The following is a 23,442-nucleotide window of genomic DNA, read 5'->3' on the forward strand; positions in this document are numbered from 1 at the left end:
TTATATTTGTGCTTCTTGATGTAAAGGGGGGGGGGAAATCAGAACATCAATTTGAGGCACACTTCTTCCTGGCTAAATTTAACAGGAACTTTAAATAAGGCAGGTTCCAGAGAGAATCACGACCATTCCTTAGATAGCTGAGATTACTTTTGGCCTTCATTAACTATTTCTATTTATGATATTTAGCAAGGGGGGGAAAGAAAGTATGATGGCGATTCTCTAATGTATTCAACATACGCTCTGCCTTCAAAACAAGCGGTGCTTCACAATGATGCTTAAAGCACTTCTCCTCAAAGTTTACCCATTCCAAGCAGGATCAGGACTCCCCCTGGCTTACTAACCCTAGTGATTGGTGACGGAAGAGGTAGCTCTTGTTCCACACAACACACTGGTTAATTATACACCCATAAACCGGTCGTGATTTGCACTGAGTTGATGAAGCCGCGAGGCCAAAAGAGACCAAGATTCACTCCCAGCCCTGATTTTCCTCAGTGGCCAAGCCTGAAATGAGACAACTTCTGATCCCCAATGGAGGGCCAGGAAAATCCATCCAAGCAACAGTCCGTGAGATGGCCACGTTCTCGTTTTGCCGTTCCCCAGCTGGTGGTTGGTGCTATACAAAAAGACGATGGGAAGAATTACCGATGGCTTCTCTCCCTTTCCCTCCATCAGCCTCTCCTGTTAAATCTGACCTAAATTCTTCATGGTCCATGAGATCTGTCTCAGTTGAACAAGAACATTTCCACCTGAGGAGCCATCTCAGGCACACGTTGCTGATAAAACCGGCGTAGCTGATAAGTGATTAAATGCCAGTCACAGTAACATGGTTTGTTGAAGGCAGGTGTCTTTGTGAACCTTATTCTACATGATCCCCAGAACTGCTTCAAGTGGTGGAAACGTTGCCTGGGAGCTACAGAGAAGCTGATTTGTGTTTCAGAATAAAAGGAACAGATTAAATGATGCCCTGGTTGATTTTCCTGCTCATTCACAATCATTCTAAACACAGAAGAATGAAGCAAATAAATGGACAGCGAACATAGAGGAGATGAGAGCTCATTCTGCATCCGATCTGTGGGCATGAATAGAGAGAAAAGGAATTTGGGCTGGAATGGGATAGGCTTTATTTCAATGGGCTGTGCTGCAAAACCTGGAATGGGGCCAGGATGTTGCAGCAAAGTGTTCCAAACTCAACCCACCAGCGCTAGAGAAGCCTTGGTCATATGTGTTTAGGTGAGTGGATCTCCTTGATTCTGCCTGAAGGTAACACATCAGAAGAGAAGGAGGGTCTGAAGTTATTGGGCTCAGACATATCACACTCAGACACACCACTTGAGCTTAAAAGCCTAACATAGCCCACCAAACAGCCACCCAGCGCAGATATATATCCTTTACACACATAAAACAGAGATGTCCTTTGTAGCAGGAGACTAACTCACTGTCTGAGAGTAACTCCCCATCTCTTAATGAGTGCAGTAACCTCTTCTTCCACCACGCTGACTTCATTGTCTAAGGTGACAGTTTCTTGGTGCAAGGATTTAGCACAGATTTCCACAGCTTTACTTCATACTGAGCCAAGACTTGATGTGATCTTGGAGTTTTCTCCATCCTCTCTGTCACCATTTTGGGGTCTATAGGCAGGAATTCAGTTTTCCCCCTTCACCTCATATCTGAGCTAAAGATGATGCACACAGCATTTATTGACTATAGAATCTCTTTCTATAGACATTTATTAATGCCAGAGTCTCATGTGAGTGCTAGCCACCTCGGTGCTAGGCTTTTCATGCTTGCATTCATTTAACCAGGGCCAGAGATTAATTCCCTCTGCATTATCATTGCAGTGGTGACCTGCTGTAAATGTTGAGTTATGGCCCAACTTATCACAAGCTACTGTTGCTGTTCATCATACCTAGCAATAATTCTCAGGTTTGCTCCATAGCTCAAAATGGAGAAGCTCTGAGGTTCCTACAGTAAATCTTGCAAGATATTGTCTGTTAGCATTTAATGCATGTCACCATGGTGTAGTAAATAATTCCTTCTGTGAGAAAACTACAACTTACCCCATTTCACTATCCTTTGAGCACTGGCAAAGACAGAAACAATCCCACTTGCACATTAAATGCCTATGAGATCTTAAGAAAGTAATGACTGTGTCCAATTAGCATCCTCCATCTCACATGCACTAGCACTGAGTGATGGTCAGCTAGAAAGCATGTGTTACTCAGCACTGGAGACGTAAGAATCACCATACTGGTTCTTACTAATAGTTTATGGTGATGTGTTTGGTGGCTTTTATATCCTGTCAGGGGAAAAATAAGCTGCAAGAGGAAGCATGACTCAGCCTTTTGTGTAAGCTGTCAAGAGACAGAAAGCAGGAATAATGTGAAGACTATGCCACAAGAGGGATGGTCGCTCCCAAGCAGGATGCTCTTGGTCATAGCACAAGCTACTCCCTGTTCCTCCTACTCCCCTGTCATAGAATCCTAGAATCCCAGACTGGTTTGGGTTGGAAAGAACCTAAAGATCATCCAGTTCCAACGCCACTGCCATAGGTAGGGACACCACACACTAAGACCATGTCATCCAAGTCCCAGGAAGCCACTGCTCAGTGATGCAGAACTCGATTTTGGGTCTTTCCAGGCTGATGATTGAACCAAACCTAGTATTTTCAGTAAATCCCAGGCTAGAATAGGGCAGGATCACTATCCCACTCTCTTCTCCCTGAACAGCTGTTTCAAATGTGTCTTTTCCAAGGCTCCCAGTGCTTCCGTTCCCTATCTATTTCAATGGAACCCATCCCCGTGTGCTGTGCATTCTGCCTTACACAGTCATCTTCACTGCCTGATGCTATATACTACAATGAACATTTTTACAGTCTGAAAGTCATCATCTTAATGACTTTACAAAGCTTAATAGCTATCATAACATATACCTTAAATGGCTGCTTTGGGGAGATATGGCTTCATCATTTTCACTTCAGAACCCAATCACCCCCTCCCAAATAAAACAATACCATTTTATTCAACTGATTATTTGCTTCGATGATGAGTTTGCCATGACATTTTCATATGTGCACTTCCCTCTTCAAACACCACTGCAGGGATGTACTGAATTATTTACACCGAGCTATACCCCAGACATAAAAGCTTACCCAACACCTTACAGGCTCTGATTCCCCATCACTGTGAAAGTGACCAGTTCGGCCTCTGAGTGGCAATATGAGATGCTATTTAGGCAGAACATCCAATTCAAGCCATTTCTCTGCTCTGCTCCCCTCACATTTCCACAGCGTCCAGAACTGTTGCATCAAACAGCTCTTCTGGCACCCACTTATGCACCTACTGCCTGTGGTTTTGTGTGATCACTGTTTGAGACCAGCAAAACTCTTTGCCTTTACAACCTCCTATGACAGGGAGTGCCAGAAAAGCACAGCCCTCAGAGGAAGGAGCTATTAACTGGTTTAAATCAATCTCCTAACTTTATCTAGTGATGGAAGCTGCACCCTAAGCACACAGATTTCAAGCTGGCTTGCTGTGAACTCCCCCTGTAACTTGAGTTTATAAAGAGCTGGGGTCTTAGCAGATTCAAGCATTCAGTTATGGTGCCTTATTTTCCTCATAGCTGGTAAGAAAAGTACCCTGCAAGCATTTTAAAGCTGAGCTATCACTTCCTCTCTTATTTCAGAGAGAAAAATGAAAACCAGTGGGACAGCACAGGACTGGAACTCACATACAATGCAAACACAGGCTGCAATCTAAGTGTGATTGGGAAGGTTTGAGGGAAGAATACTGGTGCTGAGATAGCAGCATCGACACTGAATTCAATAACTAAAGTCACAGAAAATGGGTATTTTGTAAGCAAAGTGAGGCTACAAAGGGCAGGAGGGAGCAGCACATAGTGGAACAAAACCAAGCATCAAAATCCCGCTCCAGCACATGCCCACGATGTGCATCTTCCTCTGCTTTGGGCTTTTGGTCCTTTAAAAACAGGATAAATATTGACTGCCCTGAACACGCACCAAATGACTATGCTGTGTGCTGCTTTTAGCCAAATCTCATCTCCTCAGTACGGTACTCCAGCAAGCTCCCATCCCGTATTTGAACATATGCTTGCTTCATTAGCACTTACACTCACTTGGGAGAGAGACTGCATGAAATTGCTGTGAACACTGCAGAAGACGTATGCCAATGTAGATGGAAATCCTAATACCCTGCAGTGACAAATCACTGCTTTATTTGAATCTCAGAGTCCTTTATGATAGATTCGAACAATCCGAGTTTTTGGATACCCAGGCACATCCAGACCTAATCATCCTAACTGGTAGTGAGAATTTCGCTGGAAGAATGTGTTAAGACTGATCACAGCACCCCAGAATGGTCTGGGTTGGAAGGGACCTTAAAGCTCATCCAGCTCCAACCCCTGCCACGGGCAGGGACCCCTTCCACTACAGCAGGGTGCTCTGAGCCCCTGTGTCCAACCTGGCCTTGAACACTGCCAGGGATGGGGCAGCCACAGCTTCTCTGGGCACCCTGCGCCAGCACCTCAGCACCCTCACATAAATCACTTCTGCCTTATCTCCAACCTGATCTTCCCCTGCTTCAGTTTGAACCCATCACCCCTTGTCCCATCCCTACAGTCCCTATGAAGAGCCCCTCTCCAGCATCCTTGTAGCCCCCTTCAGACACTGGAAGCTGCTCTGAGGTCTCCACACAGCTTCTCTTCTCCAGCCCCAATGTTCTCAGCCTGGCTCCAAATGGGAGCTGCTCCAGCCCCTGCGCATCCTCATGGCCTCCTCTGGACCTGCTCCAAGTCCTTATGCTGGGGACCCCACCAGGCTGTGTGGGGGTCTCCCCAGAGCGCAGCAGAGGGGCAGGATCCCCTCCCTGAGCTGCTGCCCAGCACACAGGGGGGTTCTGGGCTCAAGTGCACACTGAAACCGGGTCATGGGGAGCGTCTCCTCCCCCAACACCCCCAAGCCCTTCTCCTCGGGCTGCTCTGACTCACTCCTCCACCCAACCTGCAGCTGGCTTTCAATAAGGAACCCTCATGGTAGGCAGCATACAAAGCAAGCAGCAGTGGCAGCCGATTCCCATCTTAAAGAGCTTGTGACCAGTATGAAAACGTCAGTGACAGGGGCAAAAGCAGAACCTAAAAATCAGGAAAAAAACCAAAAGTCCCAAACTGGAGATACTTGGACCCTGCCCAGTATCCAGAAGTCTCTCTGCAGGCTTGGAATAAAGGAATAAAACCCCACGACACTGTCAACCGACAAAACGCTCCTGCTCTCAAGGCTGAACACTTGGGAAGAGACATGACTTCGTATGCTTAATATCATCAAGTCTACCAAGAGAACACTGAGGCATCTAAAATGATACCAAATGTATCTCTAATAAACCTCAGTACAGGGATGCTCAGAACGCACATGGACAAGCTGGACTTGCCCAAGACGAGAAAAGGAAACAGAAGAAAGAATGACTCCAGGCAAAGGACATCAGTGGGAAGCTTTCCCAAGGAATTCAACAGTTTTCCAGATAAAACATCCACCTCAAAACAAGCAAACCAGAGCAACTGAGTCAAGCTGAGCTCAATTCAAGAGGTACCTCAGTGCCTGCAAACCCATCTTCCTTGCCAGAAAACATCCCAGGTGGAGAACCCTCCGTAGCTCTAATTGAGAGCCAAAGGCCCCTGAGGTTACTTAGGCAGTTTCGAAAGCATTGCTTGAAGTGCTTTCTGGTGCCTTCTCATCCCATAATGCAACTGCCAGTCCCAAGTAAGCTTCCGAACCCTCTCGCAGTCACAGCTACGAGTTGCCAACGTAATTGGATGTTTGAGCCCCCTGCTCTCCCAACGCGCTCTGTTAGCACTGACCATGAAATCGCTCGCTGTGATTTGTTTGCATATATAGTGAAAAAATCAAGTGATGTTAGCCCAGATGTGGGAAGGAGGGGAGGGGGCAGAGAAAGGGGGAAATCTCAATCGCCTACAATGCCTAAACTAAGCAACCTGCTGCTTCACACTGCAGGGGCTCTTGTTCTTTCTCTACGCTTTGTCCCTATTTACAGTTCGCAAAGCAACGCACAGTAAAACAAGCTTAAATTTGAGTTAATGCAGCAGCAAGTTGACTCCAGATACAAGCAAAAAGGGCAGAGAATAGGTCAAAGAAATGGCATCACTGAATTTCAGTCTAAACCCGTAAGACAAGAAGCTGACGCTGCTGTGCCTGACCCTTCTACGCTGCAGCATCCTTCTACTCACTGGGTGTTTTTATATATACAGGGTGCAGATGATTGCTAGTGTAAATCAGTGTAGCTGCACTGACTTGTGTGGGATGACACCAACTGAGGGTCTGGCACAAACACCATCGTGAGAAGCCAGGAATGACAAATACTAAGGAGAACAAAAGAATTCAATCCAGGAGAAAATGAGAAATCAGTATTCTTCATTATGAGCCCTGCTTGCCTCCACCACCTGATCGGTCCAAAGTGATGGAGAATAAATTCAGGCCTCAGCAGCCCTGCTGTACTGTAAATCCAGGCTGATAGCTCCACTGCACCCAGCAGGGTTGAGTTTATAAGTAGGAATGGTCCTAGCCAAGGACTGAACTGGTGGGACTTCGTCACGCTGCTATGGCCTAAGTTCATCACTAAGCTCTGACTCTTAAAAGCACCTACCGAGTGCTAACTAAACTGCTCGTGTGGGGAATATTTAGGAGGAGGAAGAGGAGGCAAGGAGCAAGGTGCAAACACTGAGCCAATGCAGCAGAGCCCTCATGAAATCTTGTACGTGCTACAGTGCTCTAGATGGGATGTTTTCCAGCTGCCTCCATCTGAAGCATCCCCTACACCCAGAATTAAGCAGCGCTGTAGCTGTGAAGGTTAATAATTGACAGTGGACAGTAAAGAGTATCTTAGCCATCGAGTTGGAAGTCAGTGATGCTAAACACATAATTGTCCAGTACAGCTATATTTGTTCCAGGTATACTGCAGAACGTTTTCTCATGCCCAAGATATTACTCTCCTGTGCTGGCAGGAATATCTGAGCCAGATCAGCCTGCAAATGCTTCTTGAGGAAATTGGGTTTCTCCGCTCTATTAGGAGCATTTCATTTTTATGATTAAAATCAGAAAACAATATTCTACCCAGTTAAAGGGAAGCGTGCAGAAGACGACTTTCCTCTAACCAGGTTTCCAAATACTTATCTAAAGTGCTCTGAAAAGGCATTAATAAATAAGGATGAAAAATGAAAACTGCATAGCTAACATGTTTCATGAACTGCATTTGCTGTGAGTTATGGACAACATGCTTTAGAGGAATAATAATAATAGTTCACACTTCAGCACAGCACCCTTCAGTGGAGAGACTCCCATATATCACCATACAAAGCTTTAATCAGAAAGGAAGGCATCAACTTCTCCATTACACAAAACCAGGTAAATCAAGGCAAAGACTAATAACCAGCCAACAGTTCAAACCACGGCAGACAAATTTCGGTGCAGACCCTTACTGACTGGAAATACTTGGATGTGTGCTCATGATCTACCCAAATCAAAGGGACATCAGGCTAAAATTAAGCCTATACCTATGTGGTTGGAGTTTGTGTGTTCTGGAGATGATGGGCTGTTCCTTCACTAATAGACAGAGGGAAACCCAACTGATGGATGGAACAATCAAGACTATCGCATTCCAGAAAGCAAGCTATATTGGAGGATGTCTACAGCAAAACAAGGAAGGAGTTCTGACAGATCCTAATGGTGTCCAACCAACTGGTTCCTGCCATCATGATAGACGTCAGGTACCAAAATACTTGTGATTGTCTGGACCACAATGATCTAACCTAATGGTATACAGGGAGGCTTGGACCGCATGAGGTCCCTCAGGCACCACGTTGCCAGCTGGACTTATCTCCGCCTGCATCTATGCAGCTAAGTCAGCTAAGAGCCAAAACTGTGTGTGGCTGGTGACTCATTGAACACCCTGTGGGGAAGAAAACCAACGTTTTCACTCTAATCTGTGAGCTCAGGAAAAGTACACACAGAAAACGCAACACAACGGACAAATGGAAGGAACCAAGAGGCCTTTTCTTCAGCCCTAGGCTCCAGGGCTTTGCATCTTCTGGATCATAAAGAAGGGGAGAGCAGCAGATTCATGCAGGTTATAAAGGTCTAAAAATGTGCCACTTTGCTTGTGATGAAGGACAGGGAGAAGAAAGGAGAACAGCTCAATTCCGAGTTCAAAAAATCATAATAATAATGAAAGTCCTTGAGGCAAATAGGGGGGGAAAAAAGGAGGGGGAATTACTTGGCACACAGGGATATGCAGGAAGCTCTGAAAGACCTGGATAATGCACCATCAAAATACAACCCTTTTAAAAGAGTACCTTTTCTTCCCTGCTCAGGTTGTCGTCTTTTGTTCCATCTCATTTCAGTGCCCATCAATACATCTGTCTTTTCCCTTCTCAGCTGGATGGGGTTGACAGTAATCCAATTGGATCTAAGCCCAGATGCATTTCTTTCTTCCTTCCTTCTTTGTAATCTGTACGGAAAACAAAACGCACAAAAGCCTGGCATTACTTCCCATTCCAAGTCAACCTCTATTTCAAACCAAACCCCCGTGCTAACAGCGAGGGATAAATCCCAGGAAAATCATTACAGAAATTAAACAGATAAAAAGAAACCCCTTTCCCTCAATGCCTGTGCTCTTCTAGCATAGCAAGGCCACCCGACTCTGAACGTGTAGTCATCCAGTATGCACAAAAGAGGTCCGAGCCACCTTTAGCTGGTTAATAATGGCCAACCCTGCAGTGAAAAGGTGGACAGCTTCACATTTCACACCCAGAACCACACAGAGGTTGGAAGGGTCCCACTGGAGATGGTCTAACCCGACACCCCACTCAAAGCAAGCACTCGTGGTCTTGTCTGATTGAGCTCTGAATATCTCCAAGGATGGAGACTCCACAAACCCTCTCTGGGCAAAGCTGTTCCTGAATTTGACCACCTGCACATTAAGAACAAAGCTCCTGTAGAAACAAGTCACCAGCATCCAGCTGTCATCATGAGGTGAGTCTCCACTTCCCAACTGGCCAAGCACAGATGCTGCTGGCACTGCCTTTGGTACAGCCAGGGCTTTGGGCAAGGTCTCCCTCTGCCATCACCCCGGAGGCAGCACAGCCTCCTGATCTCCTCCTGCAGCTCCCCTCCATGCCAAAAGAGACGCTGCTCCATGGTGCCCATCTCTGCCCTGTCCCAGGCTCCATGGGGGACATCAGGCACTGCCTGCAGCCCAAGCCCTGCCTGGCATCTCCCCCCCGAGCAGCTCAGTCTTCACTTAGGTCTCTGACAATGAGAAAGGGCTGCTCCACACCATGCCAGTGTCACCACTGCTGCTGAGCACAGGGATGCTGTCCCTTCTCTACAGAGCACTGTGGCTTTTGCCTGCTTCAGATGCACTAAGTGTGGCGTTTGCCAGCTCTCCATCAGCTGGAATCCAAGCCAGCACTTAAGAGTCAGGCTCTCCTGCTATAAGCAGAAAGGGTGCCTGACCCTCTCAGTTGACTCTCAGCTTGATTAACTGCTTTTGTAAACCATTCTTCCTAATACATTTCCTGGTTGGAGAGAGGAAACTTCAATGGTGTGGTTATAGAAAAGGACAAAGGACAAGCAAACAGATCAGAACTGGACCCCTGAGAGAAGCCTGTACAATCTCAGCCCTGCCTGCAGTCATTCTGAAGAGGCCCTGAACTACCCAGGGGCAAAGGCCACCATGCTATTCTTGGTTGCTTCCTGTAAAATTCAGTAGCTGCCAATTCGATACAGCCGTGCTTTGGTGCCTGAGAAAGCATCCTTGAGGCTCCCACCCCCTCTTTCTCTTTGTTAATAAATGATAACCCCTGAGCCTTCAGAGACAAGGCTGAACACGTAACTGAAGTGCACCTTAAGCCTCAAAACCCAAGGCAAACCTGACATCTCGCTCCCCCTGCTCCCTCCTGGCTTAGCGCACCTGACTCCGGGTTTGCCAGCCGTCAGAGCGGATAACGCCGCTGGATTCCTTTCAGCTCAGGGCAATGGGGCTGACACATTCCTGCTTCCTTCCTTTATAACAGCTGGTCACATCTGCACCTGCGGGAGCCCGGCAGGAGCCAAAGGCCATCCACACAACAGCCCAGAGCAAACAAGGAGCCAAAGCACCGCCCAGATTGATCGCAGCATCTGCAGGCACCGATGCTCTGCTCGTGCTGCTGCAGGGAGCAGCTCCAGAGCCAGCCTGCTGTGCAGCACCTGCAGAGCCACGGGGACCTGTTAACCACAGGACCCCAGCTTCTGGAGCTGCTTGTGCTGTGTTTTCCCCCGGTCCGTGTCAGTTGGCACTAATGTGAATGCAGTCACAGAGAATTTATACATCTCTGGCTCTGCCTTCTGTCAATTTAATGTGCCCTGACCGTGCATCTGCCTGCAGGACATTCCTCTGGCCTCACAAACTCTTTATTTACACCTCCTTCTCTAGCATATGTGTTACAAACCACACTGTTGTGTGCTCTGCAGAGCCAGCTAGCAGCTCCCCTTACAAAAGGGTACAGGAGACAGACATTCATTGAACACATCCCTCTCCGGGAGCTCGAGCTGACTGAGGTTTGCAGTTCCTCCTTCTCTAATTCAGCCTGATTTGAATTAACCCTGAAACAAGGGAGGCTAGAAAGCTCTCAGCAGGGATCTTTCCGATGACAGAATGGTCTTGGCTAAAAGAAAGAGCTTAAGAAAAGCTCAGGAAACAGAAATGGAGCCCCCATTCCATCCACAGGACTTCAAAGACATCACACAATCTTCCTAGGTGCTGTATGCTCACTACTGCATGTAGTTCTCCATCCTCAGCGCATCAGTGTTGCCTCCAGCAAAGGGGTGCTTGTTCTTGCTTAGGGTATCACGGCCCTAATACAGGAACAGAGCTCATTGCTTACCAGGGAACACAACCATTAGGATTTCATACCCTCAGGTTCATTGCTCTTCACAGCAAAGCCAGGACCTATAACCAACAAATTTCAATGCCTTATTTTCCTTTAGTAGTCGCTAATGGCTATGGACAACCAACTCCCAGAATCACAATGCACAAGACCCCTCATTTTCCACCTTTCTCAGAGATGGTTAAACCTCAACCTCGGTATTTCTGAAGCAGGTACTCTCCCCCTCTCCTGTTGCCTCCTTTGGGCCATTCATTTTAAACAGCACCAATTGCCACCTTTTGGCCTTTCAAAGCACATCTCACCCATCTGCACTGGCAAGACCTTAAACACAGGAAAAACCAGGGTTTTGAGTCTTGTCAAAGCCAGGGAGGATGACAAGGGAGAATGTGCTAAGATACACCCAAGCTGGTGAAGAGGAGGTGTAAAAGACACCATCTGGATAGCACCACAGGGTGGATTCACTCAGAATTAGGATCGGCAATGCTGAAGTGGTGATGTTACTGCCCTCCTTCAGGGCAGCCACAGTTGCTTTAATGTTAGCACTTAGTGAGCTATTAAAATGGCTTTATCGGGTCCAAAGGCCCTGTATGAGCCTGGCACATCAGGAGAGAGGCACAAGAAGCCAAACAGGAAGCAAAGAGTACACCCTTATAGCCACCAACAACTGGGCTTGCAAGGATGGCACTGCCTTATCTTATTATATCCCACCTCATCAGCAGTCCCTTTGAAGCCCTTTTAAAGACCCCACACATAACAGAGCATTTGCTTTCCCAATTCTGCTTGTTTTCCAGGAGGCAACCAGAAACCAGGAAAACCCACCAGCTGCTTCTCTATGGAGACAGCCCTCTGAAAACAGGGACATCACCCAAAGTTAGAGGCCAGTGTGGGGTAAAAGGCTGGTAAGGTCCCATCTCCACTCTTCTTACTCAAGGATAATTGAGTCCAATCTATTCCAGACACAAGCCCCTGCCCCAAAGTCAGCTGGACTCTGGCTCATGTAAATCAATAGAGTTTAGGACAAAAAGCAGTGACTGGCTCCCCTCGTGTGACATGCTGCTCAGTAGCAAGGCCAAATCCATCCCCAGGCTCAGAAGTCAAACCACAACTGAAATGGCCTTTGCCCATTCCCTTTGTGCTTGCGGTTCTTCCTCTCCTCTTTGGTTATCTCTTTATGGCAATGAGTTCCAAGCAAGGGAAGAGATGGAAACCGCAGCATCTTCTGACAGAATCTGTCCTCCACTACATTTACAGCTCTGTTTTATACACCTCAAGGGTTCTCATGCTTCAAATAAGCCGAGGACAAACTGGAATACCTGAAATGAACCTCCAAACCTTTTGGTTTTTTTTTCCCCAGCATATGCAAGGAAAGCAGCTGCCAATCTCAGTACACATCGAGTCAGACTGAAATATATAGCAACTATTTTATAACAGAGCCGTGCAAGGATTCAACTTCAGCTCGAGTTTCCATAGCCTATGGCTAAATATTGGTTCCATAAGAAGAATGTTGGCTCGGGTTCTTCCAGTGCTGATCATGGCACCTCTTTGCTTCATCACAGTGGCACTGATTTATCTTTCCTTTGTGCAGCTCATCTGTTTAAACCGCTACACGTTAACTTCCAATGCTGTCTGCAGAAGCTGCAGTGCGTTTGAAAAGCACCTAATCCTGCTTCCACCTACACTGGGGGGATGAGGGCAGCTCTGCCAGGGAAACACCCGTGCAGGATGCCAGCCTGGCCATTTATCTTTGGGATGAGAGCTAAACTTGATGGTCCTGACCAGTTTTTGAGCCTTCAGACCTTCTGTGGCACACAGACATGCGAGCTCTACATCTAAAATGCTGCGCTAATCCCACCTCTACAAATACACATTCAGGAAACACCACCTTCCTCTCCCGCTTCCTACCACTGTGATTTACAAGGTGAAATTAAAGCCACACACATCCCAGTGCTTGGGGTTTTACATCTTGGGTCACTGAGTTATAAAAGCTGCCAGGGAATTTTAAATGCTTTGTTTTGACTTAGCAATCACTGCATTTACCTGGAATATTCAGCTGCATTGCACATCACAGGAAAGCTGATTTAGGGATTGCGAAGTGCATGCAGAGAGACTACAAAATGTATTTCCAGATCACTCCCCCTAATAATAATATATGCAGCTCACCCACCCAAAAGATATGCACATATTCATACAAATGGGTAAACGCATAAATGTGTATGTATCTCACATATTTCTATTAAATCCTTCTCTCCCTAACTACATTTTTGATGGCAAGATCAGGTACCATGTCAATATATAATGAGAGGCTCTGCAATTCCTCCCTGCCACCCCCTCACCTCATCACCCCTGCTAGCCCGTATCAAATTCAGCTTTAAGCTCCATTTCCAGCTCCCTGGGTGCCTTTTCCTCCTGCTGCTGCTGTCAAAGGTGGAAAGACTGGAGTAAAACCAGGCCAAGTAATTGCATCCTTCATCCATCCCTTTGGTGAGGGTGTGGGATTGCTCCTGTGGTCCTCTGTCCCCACCTAGCTTCCCTCTGGCTGCTGGGCTAGAAAGAGATTAAACCCAACCATGGGGGCACTGCTTCCCTTAAAACGGAATGGAAAAGACCTGCTTTTCCTTCTGGACTCATCCCATGACCACTGGGAGAACAGGAGGAAGGCCGAATCATTCGCAGGAAAACAGAAGGATGCTCGTTCCGTGACAGCTTCGTTTTCTTTTCCCAATCTCATTTCTTCAAAAGCCAACAATTCCTGCTATTTCATCTCCAAAGCACATCACCTGCTAATGGCATCACACAGTGCCTCATCACCCACTGGGTTTTATTAAGTAAGCCCAATGGTAGTAGAAGTTGGGTCCTATTATGTGAGATGCTCTCAAAAGCTCTCGCCATGTGCAGCCTTTGTCACCAAACAGGCTCAATCTATACACCCCCTTTTGCAAGTAGGGAGGTGTGGGAAGCAATGGGATGATTAAAGCCATGCAGAAAGTACATATACACACTATTTCAGTCAGCCATAGGCACTAATCCCAGGTTTTCCCCACCCACTCAGCTATATTCAGCTTGAACTCCATTGCACTTCATGCTACTGGACAGGGGACATAAGGTGGCATCGCCCGAGGGCTCGTCATGACCTGCACCAATTCAACCACATAAATCCACATCCTCACACCTCCATTCACGCTTGTCACTGCATCCTCCTGCTTCATTGCCACAACTGAGACCAACTGCACAGAGCAGTTTGTTAGCAAAAACATTCCTGAAGCAGCATCCCTGGTCCCCGGACAAAGCTGGAATCCCTTCTAACTGCTCCTACATGCTTGTTCGGGGTACCTGTGGTCTTCCCACTCATTGGCAGCTCATCTGATCCCCTTTATCCGCCTCCTGGGGATGCTGTGAGCCTTACTTGAGCTTTAAGGCCCCTTCCAACCCAAACCAGGCTGGGATTCTCTAATGAAATGATTTCTACTGCAGAGTGCTTTGGGATCATGAGACAAAAGGCAGAGAGATATTCAAAAAAAGGGTGGTTAGAGCATCTCGACACCGTGCAAAGGACCAGAGCAAAAAACAAGCCAGGAAACCCTATTTTGCAACGGCTCCTCCACGCAGGGGTTAACTTCACCCTCTGCTCATGATTAAAAAATAGCTAGCCTAGTCGTTTGCAATTATTTATAGGCTGAAGAGGTGGTGTACATTGTGCTAGCAGCTCTTTTCAAGCTGATTAGGTTTGCATTACAACTTCATGTACAGTGAGGTCTGCTGACAGCTCGCTGTTCTTACAGGTTCAACATTACACCTTCTGTCACATCACAGCCAGAACTGCATTAGAATGCCTCCCCTCTTCCCCAAAGGCCATTGAGAACACCAGGTAGCTGGGGTGGGACAGAAAGGAGGAAGATCCTCTTCCATCTGTATCATATATGGGAATAGATCAGGAGATCCACCATGAACCTACCTCCCCAATCTGGACTCGTATTTTTGCAGCTCCTCCTAAGGAAGAGGTTTCATTGTCCTTACAATGGCACCGGGAAGCACAGCTTTGTGTCCACAGTTAGGTTTCTACATAGAACAGGGGCTGTGATTTTAAGGATGAATCAGCATGGCACGATGTGGTCTGTCCCCTACAAAGGGAGGAATTGGTAGGACTGAGATTCAATTCATCCTTTCTATAGATTAAAGAGATGGGGCTTGTCCATGGATAGGTTGTGGTAGTTCTCAACACTGTCTTTAACAGAGGTCTTAGAGTTTACTCCACATTTGAGAGCTGGAAGTACTGAAGTTGTTGGGCATCTTGGGAAAGCCTTTGCAAACCTGATGCTAAAACGCTTTGACTCCAAATCAAGAAGCTTGCATGGACCACGCAACAACCCTGTCCTACTGCTCTGTATCTCCTATAGTCTTTTCCATCAGGGATGGAGAGCACTGCAAGTTCCCTTCGTCATGTTAGTGTTAATGACTGCAGAGATTGCGGGGCTAAGAGAGCTACAAGTAACACCTCTCCCTCCCTCTTGAGCCCCTTTAGTGCTAAAAGCTGACTCAGAGGAGAAAACACACACAGGGAGGGAAGGAAGGTGAAAACAGACATGTAGGATAGTTATATGTTCAACTTACTGTACAAAAAATGCCCTACGTAGAGTATGTCTGGAGAGCATTAACAGGTATTTATCCAGCCAGAAGGCAGGTTTATGAAGATACCTATAAAATTAAATGTTGGGCCGAGATAAATAACAATAATATAACTATACTCCATTATCTGCCTTAAATCGAGGTAATTAAAAGCCACATATTTCAGCTGCCAAAAGGCATGCTGCAACTTTTACGGACACATTGCCATTAAGATCCACCAGTTATGAGTAATATAATTTCCTCTTCACTGAGCACTGCTTACCCAATTTCACCTTTCCCTTAATAATAGGCATTACTTAATTCTCCAAACAGCTGTGTAATTTAACTAGGCGTGGTAAAAATCCACTGATGAGCCTGCCTGCAACTCTGAACATGCAATGGAGAGAAGAGGCTTCTTCACCAAAAAGCCTTTACATTTAGGACAGCATCAGGATGTGGGGCAACGGTCTAAAAGGTGCAATTATGATAATATGCTTGGAAGGCAAAAGATTAAGCTTTTTATTATTCTGTAACATTTTTGGTTATATTTTACGGCCCGTAATTACAGCGGTTTCTTTTTGATTTTCATTGCCTCAACATCCCCCAGGTTAATTATGTTGTCAAGAGGATGTCAAAAAGCCACGGCTAAAATGATGATTCTCATTACATGATGATCTAATCAATTTTGTGGGGTAATTTTGGTCCAACCTATTCTACCAACACACATATCCTCTACATGGAAAAACCTGTCACCGCTGTATTATACTGTTGTTCTTGTGCTACTACAGTTAAGAGCCTGTCAGCAGTTGTGCTACAGCCTCTTATATCTGAGGTTTATAAAATAGATATAAAATCATTCCTGGCTGACATTTGACAGGCATTTTCATTATGGAAACCAATTATATTTAGTTGGAATTTTGGTTCCATTTGAACAGAGAGTGTCCATTTGAATAGATAACAGTCCTACCTGTTATCCAAAGCGCTGTTAAAACTAGGGATTGAGCCAGGAACCAGAACCACAGCTCTAAACCACCCCTGAGAAAGGGAAAAACACCTTGCCTGATGCTCTGCCTCTATCACGTAACTAAGGGTTTAGCTTTACCAGCATCATAAGCTGAACTACGTGGCATTAACCAGACACAGTTACGAGAGGATCTGCACCCTACAAATGGCAGAAGATGAGATGCAAACAAAAAGCCCTGAAAACATCCCAAACCATGTCCATGCTCTATGCAAAGAACCTGCTCTTATTGCTGATAAAAGATGAAGACCTGTTTACATCTATAATATATAGGGGATGTATATAAGTAATTGAATCATGCAATGGTTTGGGTTGGAAGCGACCTTAAAGCTCATTCAGCTTCAAACCCCTGCCATGGGCAGGGACACCTTCCAGTAGAAGGAAACTACCTCTGAATGGGGAATTACCACTTCATAAGCCTTGCTCTGAGACATTTAAACACTTCTGATGTTCAGCTGTAGGTGAAACCATGACACAGAAGGTCAGAGCTTAGCAATGGCCAGCTCGAAAGAGAACCGCACAAGCAACTCGTCACATTGCCATGGTTAACCAGATACACTTCAGTCCTGCCTGCATGCCCACATCTTGTGTTTGCTTCCTACAAACACTGCACTGCCAAGAATGCCTCGGGGAGGGGACTTTGCTGACAGGGCATCTGTGCATATGCATGGAGGCAATGTTGTAAAACATACCCGTGCTGAACTTTCTGCTCCAGAACAGGCTGCACCCTCAGTAGTCAAAAACACTGCTGAGTGGTTTACCAGGCTTGTCACTGAGGGAATGACAGAGCCACTGGAGACAAATGGAATGTGCTCAGGAAACGAGGCTGAATCCCATTCCTATGCAAAGGGCAAAAACCCAAGGCCTAAAGCGTTCCTCCAGCTCCACCAGGATCCAGGCAGTGCAAGGAGCTCAGAGAATACGTCCTGCTTTGGCTGGATTATTCAGCACAAGAAGATCTTCCAAGCTGTAATTACCCTGGCACACTTTGCTCCAAGAGGGATGCAGGTGGAGGAGGTATTCAGATCCTAATCTCTGCGATCACAATGTGCTCAGTGTCTCTCGAGCCCTAAACAGCATACATAACAATTTAAAACACATGTGATTCCAAAGTGGAATTCAATATATATACAAATAAGAAATCAGGTGTACCATTAAAAGAGACGGGTCAAATCTGCTCAGAGCAGCCTAGCTCAAAGGGATTCAGAAGCACCAAAGCATGTATTAGGCAAGGATCAGGCATTAAGTGGTGGGGAGTTCTACTGCTGGAAGATACATGTTTTAAATGGGCTTTCCATCTCACAATTCATTTCAACCCCTATATAAAAACAAGAGCATTCCCTCCTTGTACCACTCAGAATCAGAAGAAAGCAGGTTTGTGCAATTCCTGCTCTGAATTATTGAACATTTGTGTAAAAAGAATAAATAAATTTGTGTAAAAAAATAAATAGGAAATAAATAGGAAAAACTGTTCATGGGAAGAGGTAAAAAATGATTTCCAGTTCATTTTTAAGTCATGCATATGCTGTGGGCTAAGAGCTGCAAAGGGCTCCACTGGGACCCTCTAGACACCTATCCACAGACAATGATGCTCTGCAGAGGTGCATGTTGGACCAGGTTTCAAGGCCAGGTTGGACAGAGCCTTGGGTGCCATGGTTTAGTGTGAGGTGTCCCTGCCCATGGCAGGGGGTTGGAAGTGGATGATCTTAAGGTCCTTTCCAACCCAAACCGTTCTATGATTCTATGATTCTATGTACAGAAAGCTGGTTTACCCACCCCAGCAGCATGGAGGAGCTCACACACTCCCTAAACACCCTGCCTAAAAGCCAGCCAAACCCCAGCTCTGCAAAAGGCTGACCTGCAGATGGTTCAGTAGCAGACATAGATTTAAGGGTGGGGAGAAGAACGGCAGAACAAAGACAGCTAAAGGACCAGTGGTTCCTCCCTTGGCACCAACACATCCAGCGGCAGAGCAGCAGTCACGTACCAAGGCAGGCCTATTCCTCTTCTTCTTCCTCTCATCCCATCCCAACCAGTGTTCATCCACCTTTGGGCTTCACTCACAAATGCAGCCCTGTTTCTCTTGTCCAGGACAACTACTGCCTCTTTCTCTAACATTGCGCCCCTTCTGGAAGTACTTTGGTTGTCTTAGGCTTCCTTTGGCTGACAAACAGACCCCTTCCGGACCTGTTAAAGCAAGAAACCAATCCTCTGCTGAGGTTTTCCACACATGCTAAACGTGCTCCATACAAACAAGAGACCAATACATTTTTTCCTGCTTAGGCAATGCCTCTGTAGCTCTTCAACTGATAGTCCATCAGCAGGGAAGTATAAATAGGTTGCTGTGTGGATCGGCCAAGCTACCTGTTAGTCAATCAGATTAAAGAGATGATGGCAACTCTCCAATAATTATGCAGCATAATTAAAAAGCTGGGAAACCTGATTTAGGGCTTGTTAGCCCTCCAAGTCCTTCATTAGCCACATTTGTTTCCTGCACTGGATCCCAAAGGGAAAACATTACTGTTGCACCAGGAGTCACAAATATCTGACCAGTACATTCAGACATTACATCCACTCCTCCATTTCCTGACACTTGGAATGTCAGGGTATAAACCCAAATGGTTTTGCCCTGCACTCTACGTGGAGAGAATACCCACACATTTTATGGCAAATACCTTCTCCATAGGGAAAACCTAACAAGAAATCCATGAAGAAAATCCTATTTTATCCTAAGGGGTGCACCTCTGTCCTGATCTTTAAAATGGGTGAAAGATCCTGATCTTGCTTAATGAAACATTCTGACCTCTATCTGTTCTTTTGCATCTTATGCATATTCAGATTTGTCAGCCTCTCTTGGGCTGTGGGGAAGAAAAGAGCAGGGAAATCAGTGACTCCCCCTCCACAAAGGCAACCAAACCCCATCATGTAACCTTGCAACGTTTGTCCCTCTTTCATGTTAGATGCTCTCCTCACATTTGCCACTATGGAGGCAAATGTAGATGACAAGGCTGCTGCACAAGCTGTCCTGTACCTCAATCCACTTTCCCATGCGTAAGATCTACAGAACAAAAGGTAATACCTCCCAAACCTATAGGTGAAATAAATTGGTCCAATGCACTGAGGTGAAGACATAAAAGGAGTACCAGGATCTCAAGTTGCTCTGTGGATGGGGAGGGGGTTTACGTGGGATCAGACAAAGCACTTCCACACAGAAGCTGGATTTCTGCTCAGCTGCATGGGCTCGTCCCCTCCCAACCCTGATGAAGCAGAGCTGTAAACTGTAGGACACAAATGCCAAAGCAGAGGAGCTCTTAACTGCACAGACAGCATCTGGCGCCTTCCGATGGGCTGTGTAAGCAGATGCCATTGCACAAATGCCAGCACTTCTCAAGTGGTTCACCCAGTGTGATATCAACTGGCTCCCTTCCCATCCCGCTGCCAGCTGCCAAGGATGCTTCCCTGCAACCTTCTCACCTTCGAGCAGGAGCTGACATGCAGCTCTAAAGCTAAGGGTGATATGCCATTGTTTTCTGCAATAAGAACATGTCATCTGGGTCAATGGACACCGTTGACCAATGTCTCCCAGTGTCACCTTCTCATTTCCTCTGCTGTCTCACACATCACACTGGAATCTCATCCCTCACCTATGATGACATGGTCTAGTGTGAGGCATCCCTGCCCATGGCAGGGGAGTTGGAAGTGGATGACTTTAAGGTCTTTTCCAACCCAAACTGTTCTATGATGGAAGCACAACCGGACACTCAGCAAGGAACTTCTCATGCTGTAAGACTGGGTACACATTCCCAGAGTACGGCCCCGTTGATTAAACAAGCACTGTAGATCAGTAGATAACAGTTCTTATTTAAACACAGACAAACAGGTTCTGTATTTGCCTTTGTTCCTCTCCTCCAAGTAAAAAAAACCCCCATCACTCCACAACTGTGCTGCTTCTTCTGTCTCTAGACTGCAGCTCATCTTTAGGCTGCAGGCTGACTTGGGCAGGCATCGGCTCAGTTCCTCCTAGCACAGTTCTGCTCTTTAGTTCTTACTGAACTTTCTTTTGTCGTAGTAATTGTTTGCATTTGGTGAGAAAAACCTCACGTCCATGATCAGATGGAGGCTTTCCTGACGGAACATCTCAAAACAGGAGCTACCATTCAGCTGAGGATTATCATGCAAGTCCTGCCATGTAAATCAGGACAGGATCTACCCCATCCATCACCACGGCATCTAGGCTGCCCTACTCTGCTATGAAATTCCTGCCTGTCCAAGACACCTGTAAACCAAGCAGCTCCTCCTGTCTTCCTCCCGAATGGAGCTTTCCAAGCCCCATGAGTTATTATTTTGGCTGGGCCAGCACTAAGCTAATCAGAGCTGCTTGTTTCTAAAAGCCTCTAAAGCAAGATCCAGATTGCCGCTTGTCTCTGCAGTGCTCTTCCTAGCACCGAGGACGATGCTCTTCCACAAAACAACATCCCCGCTGGAAGATGGGAAGGGAGCTGCTAAATAAAGTCCCATTGCCAGTGGCTCCTGGTGGGGAGGCAGCTGCACTGCATGTTCCAGTGGCTTAAAAGCATCCTGGTGCTCAAGAACGTTGTCATTACTTTCTGGGTAACATCCTGAACGCCATGAAACGCACCGAAGCAACGCGTCTGCTCGTGCATCGCGTTGCAGGTGATGAGGGTTCACTGGAAGACTGTGACTGGGTGGCGTGTCTACTTTGAATGCATCCTTCCCTTCTGCTCTTCCAAGTGGGAAGAGATGGCCCTGGTTTTAAAGAGCTTACAGCCTAAATGCATGGAAAGAGGAGCTAACACCCTTTCCTATGCATGAAAACCTTCCTTTGTCTGGAACCAAGATCCTACCACATAGGGCCTCATTTTTGTTCTGTTCCCCAAAAAATTAAGAGGGTATGAAAGAGAATCACATAGCTCCTATGGAACACCACTGCCAAGGGGGCAGAGACAATGGCAGTCTCCGTTACTCTGAATCCTGAGACATATCAAGCAGGTCAAATAGCTGAAGGCAGTTCAATATGATGCAATTAGATCACTGCTCCTCTTCTTATGCTGTTCACTGGAAAGGAAGAGCTTGACCAGTGAGAGTGAATGAGGTGTGGAATCCAAGAGCTGCCTTCTCCTAGCACCAAATAACAGGGATGCCTTTAGCTAAAGGGAGGATAACACAGGAAAAGCTTATTCTGCTGGTCTGTACTGGAGCTATTTAGGCAGAGCACCCGGGTTTGCAGCTAAAGCAGGGCTGAGAAAGAACCACCCCTATTACAAATAACTGCCAGGAAAAGGAAATGCATTAGGGGAAGAAAACCCAGAGCACATAAAAGCTCTCGTTACCCTTCTTTACACATGCTCCTGAATTTTACACAGGGTTAAATGCATTTTTTTGGTGACTAACACTGCAAGGCTGAGGATTAAAAAGGATAATGCATGATGCGATTTATGAAGTTTTAATGGAAAATCCCCATGGGTTGTGTATAAATCTTATTTATAGCTTTAAAAGTATGTAATATACTTATTGCATAGTCCAAAAACTGTGGGAGTGCAGTCCCTGTCATAGTTAATCCATTAAGAAAAGCAGCTCCCAGGGATAAAGCATTTGATATTTTAGAGACTATCGGTGTGTTCAGTGTGAAATGTCCAATGTGATTTAGTTAGCAGGGGAGAAAAGGGGAAATAAAAGGACCCAAAGTGTCTCGAAGGAAGGAACAAAACTGCTGCTTTAGGAGCAAGCTTGAACCATTTGGATAAAGATGATGAGTGTGTGGGTGGGAATAACACAACTTGCTGCAGGCTCTGTCCTGATGCCTTTGCTAGCTAATCTCTGCCACAGGCCTGAACTTAGAGCTCCAGCTTTGTTTTTAGATTAGAAGAGTCACTACAAGGCCTTGCATCTCAGATGTCAAAGGATGCACATCCTTCTAGATGAAGTTAATCACGTTAAATTGAAACCACAGAATCCAGTAGCTGTATCTGGGCAAGAAACGCATAGAATCATAGAATGGTTTGGGTTGGAAAGGACCTTAAGATCATCCAGTTCCAACCCCTAAATGCATGGTATTGTCTACCTGGCTTTATGAAGTTGCTTCCTCTTATCCATGTGAAAGTAGTTGTGTTTTTTCCCCCTAAAGGTTATGGAATCAATTTTACATCAATTCAGGATATTAACTCTTGGACTCTGCGCTTTAGATATGAAAGAAGGGAGATATTTGTTGATATCAAAGTAGGTAAGCCGATAAACCAAGTAACTTCCACATTTGCTGCTTCAGTCCATGCAGGTTTATTGTTTCCAGTGCTGGATGTTCATCTTTTGGGCATCGGCCCAGAATAGCCACACAGCTCCTAATGAAGTAGCACGATTATCTTGCAAGATAAAATCAGGCTTTCTAAAAGATCCTGACATATATTGCGTGAAGATGTTGTCTGGTTATCTTTAATCATAGGAAAAAGTCCTGGGGTCCAGCCAGGGAAGCTAAATCCCTAATCTCATCTAAGTTAGGTACAGAGGATTGAATAAGGGTGCCTGAAAGTTAATTTGCTTTCTTGTCTTTCTTGCCGTTTCTTAGAAGGCTGGTGATAAATGGGAATTCCTAGACTAGACAATCAGAGGCAATGATTCATTTCCAACGTGCCAAAATGAGCTAGCATGGTACTTTGGCTGAGAGCATTGCATGAAATCAGATTTCTTCTAACGATATTTCTGAGAAATGATGATTCTTCCCTCCTAAGACACTCCACTCAGATTTATTCTAATTATATCATGTTGCTCAACATCATTGCTAGCGCTTTAATAACAACGCGAGGCGTTCAGGTATATTTCAGCCTAACCAGGGAATAAAAGGTAAGCATGTGCAG

At 45.9% G+C, this 23,442-nt stretch overlaps 1 long non-coding RNA gene across 1 annotated transcript in view; it reads right to left on the bottom strand.

The window, feature by feature from the left end:
• LOC133282770 (uncharacterized) overlaps nucleotides 1–8,526 on the bottom strand; it is a 91,035-nt gene extending 82,509 nt beyond the window's left edge. Inside the window, exon 1 of the long non-coding RNA XR_009747701.1 lies at nucleotides 8,374–8,526. This is a non-coding gene — a long non-coding RNA (uncharacterized LOC133282770). The remainder of the gene's footprint in view (nucleotides 1–8,373) is intronic.
• Between the last annotated feature and the right edge of the window lie 14,916 nt (nucleotides 8,527–23,442).

This window comes from Pezoporus flaviventris, unplaced genomic scaffold (genome assembly GCF_033815535.1).
Source record: "Pezoporus flaviventris isolate CSIRO_AGI_PZ_B2104156 unplaced genomic scaffold, CSIRO_AGI_Pfla_v1 ptg000138l, whole genome shotgun sequence".
NCBI classification, from domain to species: domain Eukaryota; kingdom Metazoa; phylum Chordata; class Aves; order Psittaciformes; family Psittacidae; genus Pezoporus; species Pezoporus flaviventris.